Source organism: Aegilops tauschii, chromosome 2 (genome assembly GCF_002575655.3).
Source record: "Aegilops tauschii subsp. strangulata cultivar AL8/78 chromosome 2, Aet v6.0, whole genome shotgun sequence".
NCBI classification, from domain to species: domain Eukaryota; kingdom Viridiplantae; phylum Streptophyta; class Magnoliopsida; order Poales; family Poaceae; genus Aegilops; species Aegilops tauschii.
Window position 1 is genome coordinate 173,605,131 of NC_053036.3, and position 15,200 is coordinate 173,620,330.

Below are 15,200 nucleotides of genomic sequence, written 5' to 3' on the forward strand. Positions count from 1 at the left end.
TATTCTGTGCATCTTTTGAGCATGAGCTCTACATGTGTTTTGAAGTATGCCATGCCTTATTTCCAGTGGTGTAGTCCATGTATTTTTGCAATCTCTGTGGTGACTAGCACAAGCATGCAAAGTAAGCCCCGTAATAATTCTGATTTCAGAGACTTGGTGATTTCTCTAAGTCCTTGTCTGCTGTAATTTTGTTGCAATGTAAACTTGATGCTACAGAGAGATCCATGCATATTTTGGAGATGTTCATTAAGGATGTTTTGTAGATATAGTTGTAATTGATCCATTCCTACAATTGTTTGCAATTATGGAGTGCCATAGCATGACTCAATCTTGCTCTACTTTTGCTATAAAATATTTCTGGCAGATTCTTAACATGACATGCATTTTTGCCAAGCTTATTGTAGTTGATCCATACATGCTATGCAATTTTTCTTGCCATGGATAGCTTCATAAACATGCCATCTTTCTGTAGGTGTGCTTGGTTTGTAGTGCATTGCTCTGTAGTGAGTGCATCAAGCTCACAAAGAGGCCTACATATTAATATTTCTGCCATGCTCTGTTTTCTGCCAAGTCTGGAACCTGATAACGAAACTTGCTATGTTTACATGCTTGCCATCATATCTTCTGGTTCTTTTTGGCTTATGGTCAGTAAGGGACTTTTGTCATGTGCATTTAGTAGAACACTACCATGCCTTGTTTTGCTATGTTAAGTTCCTGTAGCATGTTGAGTTCTTGCTCTAAACATTGCTACCTGATGCTGATTTCTGCCATGTCCAGTTTTTCACTGTCTGTGAACCTGTAATCTTTTGCACTTTTTCCATGCTTGTTTGAGCTTGATATGTTGTGAACTAGCCGTAGCTCAGTGTTCATCTTTTGTCAAGCATCTCCTGTAGATTACTACCATATGCTTTGTTGCTATGTTGGTGTGCTGTAGCATTGTTACTTGTTGCATTTTAAGTGCTATCTTGCTGTTTATCGCAGATTAGTGTCATTCTTGTTTTGCTCGCCATTTGCAAACCGTGCATCCGATTCCGGTGATCTTTATATCGATTTCGACCGAAATCATCTCATCTTTCCAGTGGCATGCTTGATTTGCCAAGTTACTGCCATGTTCGTCATTTTCCTTCCGGAGCACGCATATGCATCGCATATCATATCTTGCACATCATACATGTTTTGCATCTTGTTGCTTGCGCATTTCTCGTTGTTGATTGTGGTTCCGTTTGTTTGTGATCCTGTCTTGGGTAGAGCCGGGAGACGAGTTCGTGAACGAGGAACCTGTCGAGTACGCTTACGAGGATCAAGCTTTCGACAACTCTGAGAATCTTGCAGGCAAGATGACCACCCCTCGAAATCACTTCTATCTTTGCTATGCTAGATGTTCGCTCTATTGCCATGCTCGCTACCTATCACTTGTTATATCATGTCTCCCATTTTAGCCATGTCAGCCCTAACCATCCTTTCCTAGCAAACCGTTGTTTGGCTAAGTTACCGCTTTTGCTCAGCCCCTCTTATAGCGTTGCTAGTTGCAGGTGAAGTTGAAGTTTGTTCCATGTCGGAACATGGATATGTTGGGATATCACAATATCTCTTATTTAATTAATGCATCTATATATTTGGTAAAGGGTGGAAGGCTCGGCCTTATGCCTGGTGTTTTGTTCCACTCTTGCCGCCCTAGTTACTGTTATACCGGGATTATGTTCCTTGAGTTTGCGTTCCTTACGCGGTCGGGTGATTTATGGGACCCCCTTGACAGTTCGCCTTGAATAAAACTCCTCCAGCAAGGCCCAACCTTGGTTTTACCATTTGCGACCTATACCTTTTTCCCCCGGGTTTTCTAGAGCCCGAGGGTCATCTTTATTTTAAACCCCCGGGCCAGTGCTCCTCCGAGTATTGGTCCAAACTGTCAGTCGCCGGTGGCCACCAGGGGCAACTCTGGGCTGGCCTATCGGAAGCTTGGACAATCCGGTGTGCCCTGAGAACGAGATATGTGCAGCTCCTATCGGGATTTGTCGGCACATTCGGGCGGCTTTGCTGGTCTTGTTTTACCATTGTCGAGATGTCTTGTAAACCGGGATTCCGAGACTGATCGGGTCTTTCCGGGAGAAGGTTTATCCTTCGTTGACCGTGAGAGCTTATGATGGGCTAAGTTGGGACACCCCTGCAGGGTATTATCTTTCGAAGCCGTGCCCGCGGTTATGAGGCAGATGGGAATTTGTTAATGTCCGGTTGTAGATAACTTGTCACTTGACCCAATTAAAATACATCAACTGCGTGTGTAGCCGTGATGGTCTCTTCTCGGCGGAGTCCGGGAAGTGAACACGGTCTGTGTTATGTATGACGTAAGTAGGTGTTCAGGATCACTTCTTGGTCATTGCTAGTTGACGTCCGTTCCTTTGCTTCTCTTCTCGCTCTCATTTGCGCAAGTTAGCCACCATATATGCTTTTGCCGCTGCAGCTCCACCTCTTTGCACCATTCCCCCTTTAAGCTTAAATAGTCTTGATCTCGCGGGTGTGAGATTGCTGAGTCCCCGTGACTCACAAATTCTACCAAAACAGTTGCAGGTGCCGACGATGCCAGTGCAGATGATGGCGTCGATCTCAAGTGGGAGTTCGACGAGGAACGTGGTCGTTACTATGTGTCTTTTCCTGATGATCAGTAGTGGAGCCCAGTTGGGACGATCGGGGATCTAGCATTTGGGGTTGTCTTATTTTCATCTAGATTTTGACCGTAGTCGGTCTATATGATTGTATTTTGGATGATGTATGCATAATATTTATGTACTGTGTGAAGTGGCGATTGTAAGCCAACTCTTTATCCCATTCTTGTTCATTACATGGGATACTGTGAAGATGACCCTTCTTGCGACAAAACCACAATGCGGTTATGCCTCTAAGTCGTGCCTCGACACGTGGGAGATATAGCCGCATCGTGGGCGTTACAAGGAGGGAGTAGTTCACCCTCGGGGCTGAGGGTATGTACTAGTAGCTATGTATTTGATCTCTCTCTCTCTCTCTCTCTCGTGTTCTTGATTTGGCACGATCTTGATGTACCGCGGGCTTTGTTACTATAGTTGAATCATATGGTGTTTCTCCCCCTCTACCTTTTTTTGTGATGAATTGAGTTTTACCTTTGAGGTTTCACTATTATCGGATTGAATACTATTATGGATTTGAGAACACTTGATGTATGTCTTGCGTGGGATACCCGTGGTGACAATGGGGTGTTCTATTGATTCTCTTGATGTATGTTTTGGCACTCAACTCGCGGATTTTCGAGGTGACATTGGGGTAATCTATGCATAGGGGTTGATGCATGTTTTCGTCCTTGTTTCTCTGGTAGGAATCTTGGGGCACTCTTTGAGGTTCTTTGTGTTGGATTGAATATTATGAATCTAAAGTTGTTTGATGTATATCGTATAATTGACCCACGGATACTTATGGTGGCATTGGAGTGTCTAGGTGACATTAGGGTTGATTGATGTGTGTCATATGGTGTTATTTTACTACGAACTCTAGGGCGGTTTGTGACACTTATAGGAATAGCTCAATGGATTGATCGGAAAGAATAACTTTAAGGTGGTTTCGTACCCTACAAGCAATTTCATCTTATGTTCTCCGTGATACGAACTTTGGAGTGACTTTTGTCGCACGTTGAGGGATTGCCATATGATTTAATTATGTTATCATTGTTGAGAGTACTTGCACTAGTGAAAGTATGAACCCTAGGCCTTGTTTTCAAGCATTGCAATACCGTTTTAGCTCACTTTTAACACTTGCTACCTTGTTGTTTTTATATTTTCAGATTACAAAAATCTATATTTGTCATCCATATTACACTTGTATCACCATCTCTTCACCGAACTAGTGCACCTATACAGTTTACCATTGTATTGGGTGTGCTGGGGACACATTAGACTCTTTGTTATTTGGTTGCAGGGTTGTTTGAGAGAGACCATCTTCATCCTACGTCTCCCACGGATTGATAAACCTTAGGTCATCCACTTGAAGGAAATTTGGTACTGTCCTACAAAACTCTGCACTTGGAGGCCCAACAACGTCTACAAGAAGAAGGTTGCGTAGTAGACATCAACATGGCAAAAAGCAGCAGCGCCCCAGCCCTACAAACATCGGCAGGAACAACTCACCGCTCTCATTGGCAGCCATCCTCGTAGCCGCCCATAGCTAATCGTCCTCGCAGCAGGTCCAGTTTTGCAGCATGGTGCCCTCCTCTAGTCGCTGCGACCTACCATGGCCGCACACATCCTCGTCACCGTCCGTGTCGGCCAGTTTGTAGAAGTGAACCACCGGCGATTGCAATAGCTCTGTGCACCACCGTTTGCAGCTTTTCTTGTTGATAGTTGTAGCTTTTTTTTGGTCGCGGCTCACCGCTCTCACTGTCGGCCATCATCGCCGCCTCTAGTAGCTGGACGTCCTCGCTGCCGATCGTAGCAGGTCCTGATTTGCTGCAATCTGTGTCATCATTTTGCAGCATGATGCCCCCCTCTGGCCGTCGCGACCCGCCATAGCTGCACACATCCTCATCGACGTTTTGTGTTGGCTGGTTCGTAGTAATGCACCATTGGCATTCACGGCACCACTGTTTGCAGCTTCTAGCCGACAGTTGCATATTTTATGTGGTCGCCGGTTGCAGCTCGCCGCCGTGCCTCATCTTATCACCGAGCATTTAACGGTTCCAGGTCCATCTCACCGATTGCAACAAAAATTTCACCGGTTCCAGCACCTCCGCGACTGCTCACCGTCGTGGATGCAACATCTCGAGTCACTGGTTCTAGCAAAAAAAATTGTCGATCCTGACACCTCCCCGTGACTGCTCGCACTCGTGGACGCTACATCCTAAAAAACTGGTTCTAGCTCGCCAGCTCGCCGGTTCCAGCAAAAATTTCACTGGTTCCAGCAATCAAGGTCGGTTACAGCACCCCCATGGTGGCTTAATCATAGCAACGATGGTGGGTGGTTCCAGCAACGACCAATGCAGGTTGCAGCAAGCCTTGTTATCCTAGACTTGGAGCATCACGGTAAAAATTGCCACCGGCATTTCCAACATCCAGCTGAGAGTGGAGGAAAAAAGGTGTGAGGCAGCGGTTGTTGGGACAGCTCATGGCGGTCTTGTGCTGATGGCATGGCCATGAATCAGGCGACAAGGAGTTGGGAGGAAGAAGTGAAAAGAGGAAGATAATTGCGACCACGGCGCAAGGGGGGAAATGAGTGGAGGAGAGCTGCGCATGAAGAGACAAGGATGGCGCTTGAGCAGTGCGTGAGACCCACCAGCCTGTGTGGCACCACATGTGATGGTCTAGAGCACGAATCGCCCACATGATCGAAGGGCCCATGTGTGACCGACGCGTCACTTTGGTCGGTCGACCGAAAGCGGTCATTTACCTAGAGTTTATGACAGTCGGAACACGGCAGCCATGGGGGTCAACCCAATTACAATAGTTACTCCCCGCTAGAAGGAACATGCATGGCTTCATAGCCTTACAAGAGAGTGAAAAAGTAAAGCTAAACGAAAAGTGAAAAGCAATGGTACTAAAGGTAACTCAAACAATGACAGATGAATGCCTACTGGCTGTTCATCTGGAGATCTACGGACACAGATGACTTGCCAACGTGCAAAGCGGTAAGTAGGCCTAATAGCCATAGGATTTGGCAAATTACGTCTTAATACAATGTTCTTCGGTGAACATACAAACATCCGTTGTTGCCTATTTAGGCGTTGCATCTAGGCCTTCATTTGTGGGTTGATTTTCACTCATTTTGGGGTTGCTCACCTAGGTCTCTCTCTGTCTTTGTCATTCATTTCTTCTTTTCTTAAGCTTCGAAATCACTAGTTAAGGGTACCCCTGGCAAACGTCACTCCTACTTTCTCAGGTGGTGATGAGTGGCGCACAATCTAGAAGTTTTGATGATATTTTTTCCCACGCACATGAAAGAAGGGTGTGTTTGTCTGTGCCTTTTCTCGTAGATCCCTTTTCAAAATAATATATCATTTGAACCGTGCGTCCAAATCTCGAACCATTTTCACTGTTGCGTTCCTTGTATTGATACTTCTGAAAATACATCCCACGTAAATAGGTTTTTATGAACTTTTTCGAGCAAAAATCGTTCTCTCAAAGTGAACAAAGATGTGGATGCAAATTGTATTGCTCCCAAGTGAAAATAACGTATGCTCCCGCAGAGTGAAGCATAACTATGCTCCACGTGCGAGCACAACACACGTGTGGTTCCGCATGAAGACACATGCTCTCTATGTGGGAGCACGACACACACGCTCTCCTGACAAATGAAAAAAGGTAGAAACAGAAAAGACCAAAAAAAGAATAATCATCAACCAGACTCACTTGCTCCTATGTTCAATCACAAGTCCCACCAACCAGATGCAACTCTTTTGCAGAAGAGTGAACTGGTCTACCATATACTCTATCACAATCGAACACCATCGGGTTCTTTCTCATTCTGCAATTAGTTTCAGTAATTTACGTTTGGTTGAGTTATTCCTCATATGTTGTTCTTTGGGACTTTATATCTGCTTTCTTCTCATGCAACCCTGTTTGTACTGAGATCATGATTTGCTTTGTATTCTCCCTCACTTTGTTGAAGACTATTTATTTTCTTGGTTCGTCTTATATTCATCTTCAGCTATCTCGTTATTCTTCTCGGTTTTGTTCTGATGGATATCTCACAGTAGCTTGTTTAGTTTTCCTTCGTAGAACTGCTCCTGACGGTTTTATTCCCTGTGTTGTTCTGAGAGTAATTAAGTTTCGAAAGAAATTTTTAATCTCCCATTCACCCCCCTCCGGTCGATATAATCCAGTCTTGCACTTAGGAAAGTGTTTAGCACGCAACACGTGATGGCGATCGCATGCAACACGTGAAACACTTCCACAGTTGGTCTATGAGAACCCATCTAGAGGGTACTTTCTAACTAGCTAGTTGCTCCTTGAACCTTTTGTGTGCGTGACAATTTTATTCCACTGTGTTGTTATGAGATTATTTAAGTGTTGATTTTTTTTTCAAATCTCCCATTCACCCCCTCAGGTCGATATACTCTAATCCTACACTTCAAAAAGTGTAGCACGCGACACGTGACGGCGTTGGCATGAAACACGTGAAACACTTCCACAATTAATCTATGAGAACCCTTCTAGAGGGTACCCTCTAACTAGTTGCTCCTAAACCTTTAGCGCTCCAGGAACGTAGCTAGTCCTGATAGAGAGCCATACCCAACCTGAGGGGTCTGAACCTAGGTTAAAAACGTGTTTGGTGATCCCTAGTGACACAACACACCGCACCTAGTGACACAACACCCCGCAACCAATTGACCAAACAAATAGCTTAGTATTGAGTCATTTCAGGGCATCAACATGGGTAAAATGTCCTTTGGTTACATTTTCTTTGAACAAAATACAATCACAGGTGCTTACATACATGCACATACACTTAGCCCATGAACGCACGCGCACACACCCTACCCCTATGTTTGTTGGTATATTTTCTTTGAACAAAATACAATCGCAGATGCTCACATACATGCATATACACTCAGCCCATGAACACACGCACGCACACCCTACCCCTATTAGCATCATCGATATACTGAGCCGGCACAACATTTTGAGATTGAGGAAGTCACCACATGCACCTCGTAGTCGACGGGCACATCGCATCCAACTGAGGGAACATGGATCAAAAGAATGTAATAAATTTACGAGCATCAATGGAAGTCTAGAACTTAAATCTTGTTGTGTTTGTTTCACCACAAGTTGGCAAGAAAAAAAAGAATTTGAATCTACACTCAGTTATGTTCTTTGGTTATAAAAGGGTTTTGTCTGTTTTCGCCTTTAACTAAGGATATTTGAGCGAAAGGAGCGTAACTCAGATGATTAGTTTTTTTTTTCTAGATAACTCAGATGATTAGTTTCTTTGTGATAGAACCAGTCGACCAGGGATCAAGTCCTAAACTTGGCACCAGTGCTCACATTTTTCTGTATTTATTTTGGGCTTTTCGACGATGTTCATTCAATGGGAGGTGGTGTTCCCGTCGACTACGGAGGCACGTGCAGTGACTTACTAAATATTAGGAGATATGCCGGCTCAATCTCTTAGAGATGCTCATAGGCCTAGAATGTGCTTGCCTGCATTTAAAGAGATGAGTGTATGTGTATATATACAAGAGACTATACTGTACCGTGTTAAGAAAACTAATGATATTTGAAGGGAACAGATCATCCTATAAAGTTGCACGTCGGGCGTGATGTACATCCGCGATCTTACCTCGACATGCGGGTTAGTTAGCCGTGTCCTATCGGCGCTCAATAAGAAAGTTCGTACTGTGCCTGGCCGGTGGCCTGTCCACGTGCATCCCGGAAATGACAATGAGGCCATGATTCGGTAGGTCGCCCATGACAAATCGGACGGTGGATAGATCCCCGCGCTGCCGGGTACCCCTATATGGCGCGCGCACATGGCCGCACGGCTGCTCACGCTGCCGATTTCCTTGCCACAAGTGGCACGGAACAAGATACCAGCACATGTCGCAGCGGAAACGTTCGTACCAGTCACCGCCCCCTAGGGCCTAGCTACGTACCGTCGAGCTACTAGCCATAGCAGGAGTATATAGCCACAAGATTTGCCACCCGCTCTCGTGGCAGGCAGGCAGAACATTTTTAGGCCGCCGTACGTACGCCGCGATCGGCCGGTGGCGTACGTACGGGCCACGCTACGCCAGGCGACTCGACAAGCAGGTCTGGGCAGATGCTCAAATTAGGACCTCGCGCGGCTAAAAAGATCACGGGTGACATTCATATGCCACGCATGGCCATTTCAGAAAGCAAACACCCAGCAGCCCATTAGTCAATTGAACGGTTCCATATTGGCCATTCACGTAGGCCTGAGCTAGCTCTAATCAGCGTGCTGGTAACTTGCATCGAGATCTAGTAGTATCTTCAGGGCAAATTTGATAAATTTGACCTATAGACGAAATCAAATCACAAAATGAATTGTCCGTGAAACTATTTCACGCGGCTGACCTTTTTGTGTGACGCCCGACACGAAGGCGCCACACTACACTGTGCAACGCTTCACAGATAGGCGCTACACGGTCAGCGTCGCACCCGTGTGATCCGAAAATTACTAAGTCAGTATGCAGCGCCTGAGAGTTAGGCGCCACACTATACAGTGCAGCGCCTAGCTCCTAGGCGTTGCACTAGTGCAGCGCCTGAGAGCTAGGCGCCACGGGTCAGCCGCGTGAAATAGTTTCACGGACAGTTCATTCTGTGATTTGATTTCGTCTATAGGTCAAATTTGTCAAATTTGCCTATCTTCGGTAGCTAGATACGTTGTGACGCATGCAAAGAAAAGTTAGGTCTGGACTCTGGAGGGTGCGGAGAACCGTGATCATCGATATGATTAATCTTGGCTTGATCTGCAAGTCCGTCACGCACACCATAGTCATGGAGACACGACGAGTCCGTTTTGGGCAAGCAACAAGTGCAGTGCGGCCAGGGCCAGGCCGAGGCCGCGACGTCGCACAGTTGGGGAACCGTCGCTGTCCCGGAGATCCCCCGGGTCCAAAATGCAGGCCGCCGTACGGCCGCCTAATTACACTGATGATAGTAGTATACATATTGTTAACAAATTACTTGCGGAGGCACTACTGATTAGTATCCTCCATAAACTAATATAAAAACATTTAGATCACTATTTTAGTTATTTATAAAAACTTTTATATTAGTTTATAAAGCGAATATCCAATTTTGAGCCCGGGCTCATCTGCACCTGGTCAAGAGATAATTCATAAAAAAATTAAAAAAAAATCAAATTTTTTGTGCATGGTAGGTAAGTTGGTGCGTGGGGTGCGCTCCAAATTTCAGAGCATTTGAACATTTGAGTAGCTCTCAAAAAAGACAAATTGGGTCAGAATAGTATACGAACAGTACATTATTTAACAGACCCCAAATTTGTCTTTTTACCGAGAGCTACTCAGATGTCTAAATGATTTAAAATTTGGACCAGACATCACGCACCAAATTATCTACCATGCAAAAAAATAGATTTTAAAAAAAATTGGTATTTATTTTGATTTTTTTTATTCAGCGCAGGTGCAGATGCTCCTAGGAGTCAAAAACGCCTCACTCTTTATAGAGGAAGTACTTAGTAGTTTAACTTGCTTCCTTGTAGAAGAAGGTCATAATAGTCTCCGTCTATCGCCTGCACTGTTGTTGTTACTTCTGTGCGTGTTTAATTGGTCCACGTACGAACACTAGTAGGAAAAGGGGCTTTTACCCCAGTTCATAAGGGCCTTTAGTCCCGGTTCTGGAACCGGGACTAAAGAGTCGTTACTAATGCCCTAGCCCTTTAGTCCCGGTTCTTACACGAACCGGGACTAAAGGCCGTACATGTGGCCGGTGCGGGGAGCCCAGGCGGGAGGGCCTTTTGTCCCGGTTGGTGTCACCAACCGGGACCAATAGGCATCCACGCGTCAGCACCTGGCAGGAGCTGAGGTTTTTGTTTTTTTTTTGAAAGGGGGTGGTTTAGGGGTTTTGGGTGGTTAATTTAGGTGTTTCATATATTGTGTTAGCTAGCTAATTAATAGAGAGAAGTGTCCTCTCTTATCTCCGTGCTTGGTCGACGCTACGTACTATATACGTATGGAGAGGAGTAGACACGCTAGCTAGTAATCAAATGAAGGAAACAGAAGATCGTCATGAACATATGCATACAGAGAGAAGTGATATCGACCACCTCTCCTTCTCCGAGATATTGGTCGAACAACAAGTTCTCGTATATTTATCCGACACTACCGGCTACATATATACAATAATTATCTCTTACAATACAATCTCCTAATTATATTGTAGGAACATAGGGTCCACATAGTATTATCCGTTTTCAGCGATCACGTGGTCAAGGAAGAATGCCGCCAATTCCTCTTGAATTGCTCGCATACGATGTTCTGCTAGGAGTTCATCCCGCATCCGAAAGATCTAATTTGAAGAGGGGGTCAATACATATATATATAAAAATAAATGAAACTCAACACAAATGATGGTAATAAAATAAAATTGTGAATATTATTGCTTACGCACTTCATATTGTTCTTCAGTGTAGCCCCGCTCACAGGTCGTGTGGCGGATGGACTCGCAAACGTAGTATCCACAGTAATTATTCCCGGGTTCCTGCCACAACCACTTTACAAGAAATAGAGGTCAATCAAACTGATAAGCAAGCATGCTAAATGGTATCGATGAAACTAGCGCTTGAATCACTAGGAGATGCGTGGAACATGCTACTATGGTACTTACTTTCGGGTGTCTAAATTGCAGCTTCTTCGTGAGTCCCGGAGCTTTTGAGGTGAATTTTCTCCAAACCCTGCCAGACAAAGAAAACAATTACTTGATATCAGGAAATGAACAAAGTTGCTGATATGGTGGATAATGATCGATTTAACTTACTTCTGGAGCATTTGAGTCATGTTCGCATAGTCCTGGGGATCTTTTCGTCTCGAGTCTAAGACGGTTACTACTCCCGGCTCAAGCTTAATCTTTAGGAGAATATAGTGGAAGCTGCGCATGCATGCATAAGTCATCAATTACATTACCATAACCTGGACTAATAAGGGAAACCGAATATGCACAAGACAGAAACACTCACTTGAAGTTGTAAGGAAAGAGTATTATATCTTTATTTTGATTTAATACCAACGATTGTAGCAAGTTGGCCTCGGCTTCTTTGGGATTTTTTTCAACCGTATATGCATCTATGAGATTTGTGTTAATGAACCCAATATCACCGATTTGTCTTTTCTTCAATTCGGCGATCTTCAATCTGCATAATATAGTGAGGATAAGTATAAATACATGCAATGAAAGAGCTGACCTATATAGAGAGACTTAATGACAGAAGTAGTACTACTTACAGACAGTAGCAAGTGATCGTTGTTTTATCGAGGGACTTTTGATTGTAAAACTGGAAGAAATCCTCAAATGGAACATTCAGCAGTTCAATTCCAACGAGGTCATGCTCCGGTTTAACTCTCAGCGTCAAAGTACTCATCCCATCAAACTCTATGCAGGTTTTCATGTACCAATCATGTAGTCTTCGCATCATCGTGCTTAGAGATCTGACATCTTTGACGAGAGGCTTCCCGTAATGGTATTTGTGTTCGTCCACCTCCATGATTTCATAATGTACATCGTCGGGTAGGTAATCTCCAAGATTGCTATAACCGGGTGAAAGGATCTAGATGACGACTAGAGGGGGGGTGAATAGGCGTTTTAAAACTGTTACGGATTTCGCTTTATCCTAATGCGGAATTAAACTAAACGGATACCTTTCAAGCACAAATCCTAAATATGCTAGGCTCAACTAAGTGCACCAACAACCTATGCTAAACAAGATAGCCACTTAAGGAAACTAGCAAGCACAAACTATATCACAAGATATGGAAATGTAGGAACAACTAAACAATTCAACTAGCACAAGATATATCAATATGAGCAAGTATGAATTGCGGTAAGTAAAGGGTGTGGGTAAGAGATAACCACAAATGAGTCGGAGACGCGGATTTATCCCGAAGTTCACACTCGCTAGAGTGCTAATCTCCGTTAGAGCGGTGCCGAAGCCAAAGCTCCGGGGCGTCACCAAGTGACTCACCGTATTCTCCTTTTCGAGTCACCCCCAACGAATGAGCCTCGATTCACTCGGGGTTGGTCTTGAAGGCGACCACCACACCTTTACAGACTTCTCCGGAGCACACCACAAGCAAGGAAGCTTCCGGAGGAACTTGACCACCTAGGCCACTTCAACACCCTTCCCCGGAGCACACCACAAGAGGAAGCTTCCGGGGGAACCTTGGCCACATAGGCCTCTTCACAATCTTCACAATGAATATCACCAAACCGTCTAGGAGGCCGAAACCTCCAAGGGTAATAAACTCACGGACTATCACTCGAACTAATCGATGTGGGGAGCTCAAACCAATGCAACAAATGCAATGCAATGCCAAGCAACAAATGCTCAACACACTCTCTCAATCTCACAAGATGCACTTTTGAAAGTAGGAGATTGAGGAGAGGGGATGCAATGGATATGATCAACAAATGGCTCACAAATCCATCCACAAATCCCCCTTCACATAGAGGGGAGAAAGGGCTTTGGGAGAGGTGTAGAGAGGCTCAAAATGATGTTTTGAAAGTGTAAGAACCAACCCCCAACCGGTGGGAGGAAAGGGCCCTTAAATAGCCAAACTCAGAAACTAGCCGTTGGGGCTCCAACGGGCATTTCCTGGGCACCCCGTGTGCACGGGGTTTAGACCCCGTGCCCACGGGGTCCCGTGCGCACGGTACAAGCCCCGTGCACATGGGGCCCCGTGCCCACGGGGGTCAAATACCCCGTGCACGCGGAGTCCCCAGGACAGCCAGCAGCAGCCCACTAAAACGTTGATAACTTTGGCATACGGACTCCGAATTCGATGATCTTGGGCTCGTTTTGAAGCTATGGAAAAGCCCAAGGTCCTCACATAGAGAACCACCCAAGATCAACAAGAAAGAATGATGCAAGTAATGCAAAGGTTTGAGCTCTCTACATGCGACGTGATCAAGCTACTTGCCCGAGAGTCCCTCTTGATAGTACTGTTATCAAACCTATAATCCGGTCTCCCACCAAGCACTATGAGACCGGCAAAACTAGGAAAACCTAGCTAAGGAATACCTTTGCCTTGCACATTCAACTTGAGCTTGATGATGACTTTAATGCTTGCCTCAAGTTGGAATCCCTTTCTTGTCCACGACCACTTGGTGAAGATACTCGAATTGCTTCCTCATGATGCAATGAGGGAAGCCTTATCTCAAGCCCATCTTCACATGCACATGATCATGATGTGGACCGCAAGCTTCAAAGCATATAACCTCCGGCTTCTCATCTTGCACCTGGACTCCCCGAACTCGATGACCATCACCACTTGATGTCATCTCATCTTGCACTTGGACTCCTCGAATCCGATGACCATCACCACTTGATGTCATCCACACATAGGCTACACGAGATCTTTCCTTTTGATGCAAGCCTATGAGAAACACCTAACCCACATAGACATAACAAACATATAGCATGGGTTAGGTAACAAAGCACAATTCACAATTACTTACCATACCACTAGATCACTTGATCTCACGTGGTACATTGTTTGTGCTTTGTGAGTTGACCACTTAGATATACTCTTCGAGCTTCATCTTGGTCAACCAACATCTTTACTTCAAGCTCCATCTTGGTTTCTTGAAAGCAACAATGAACTCTTCATTTCACTTCATTGCTTCAAGACAATATCACCAAAGACTCTTTCATGACCATATCAAGTTCCACTATGAATATCATCTTGGTCACCACTTGCCCTTCTAAAAAATCCATCCCAAACTCTTGAGAGGCATAATGAATTCGTCACTCTAGTTGCTTGCTTCAAGACTTGATCACCATGATCTTGTCTTGAGAGGCATAATGAATTCTTCACTCTAGTTGCTTGCTTCAAGGCTTGATCAACCGAAACCCAACACATGAGCTCACCATGATCTTGTCTTGAAACCATAACTCGAATTCTTCTCTTTGATTATTTTCTCAAGCCTTGATCCTCAGAAGTCCAACTTGAAACCTCGCTGGATATGGAATCTCGAGAGCCAACACCTAGGCCCCGTGAGCACGGAGTATCCAGAGAGTTGACACTCGACCCCGTGCGCACGGTATAAGCCCGTGTGCATGGGGTATCCAGAGAGGGATACCATGAGGACTTCTTCGGATGCTTTGATGGCAATCTTCACATAACAACCCAAAGAACTTCAAGCATCACTATGGAACATATCTTCATATAAGATCCAATGCACTTGATGCTCCATAGGAATTGTCATTTAATACCAAAGCTTAGAGCAAATATAACTTCATCTATATGGACTTCATCCTTGATTCCATCCAATATCCTTGAGGCATCATCTTCATATATATGGACTTCATCCTTGATTCCATCCAATATCCTTGAGGCACCATCTATGGACAAAACTTCAAATATATCTCACTGAAAACATTAGTCCATAGAGATTGTCATTCAATTACCAAAACCACACTTAGGGGCTACATGCCCTTTCAATCTCCCCCATTTTGGTAATTGATGACAATCTCAACAAGAGGGTTTA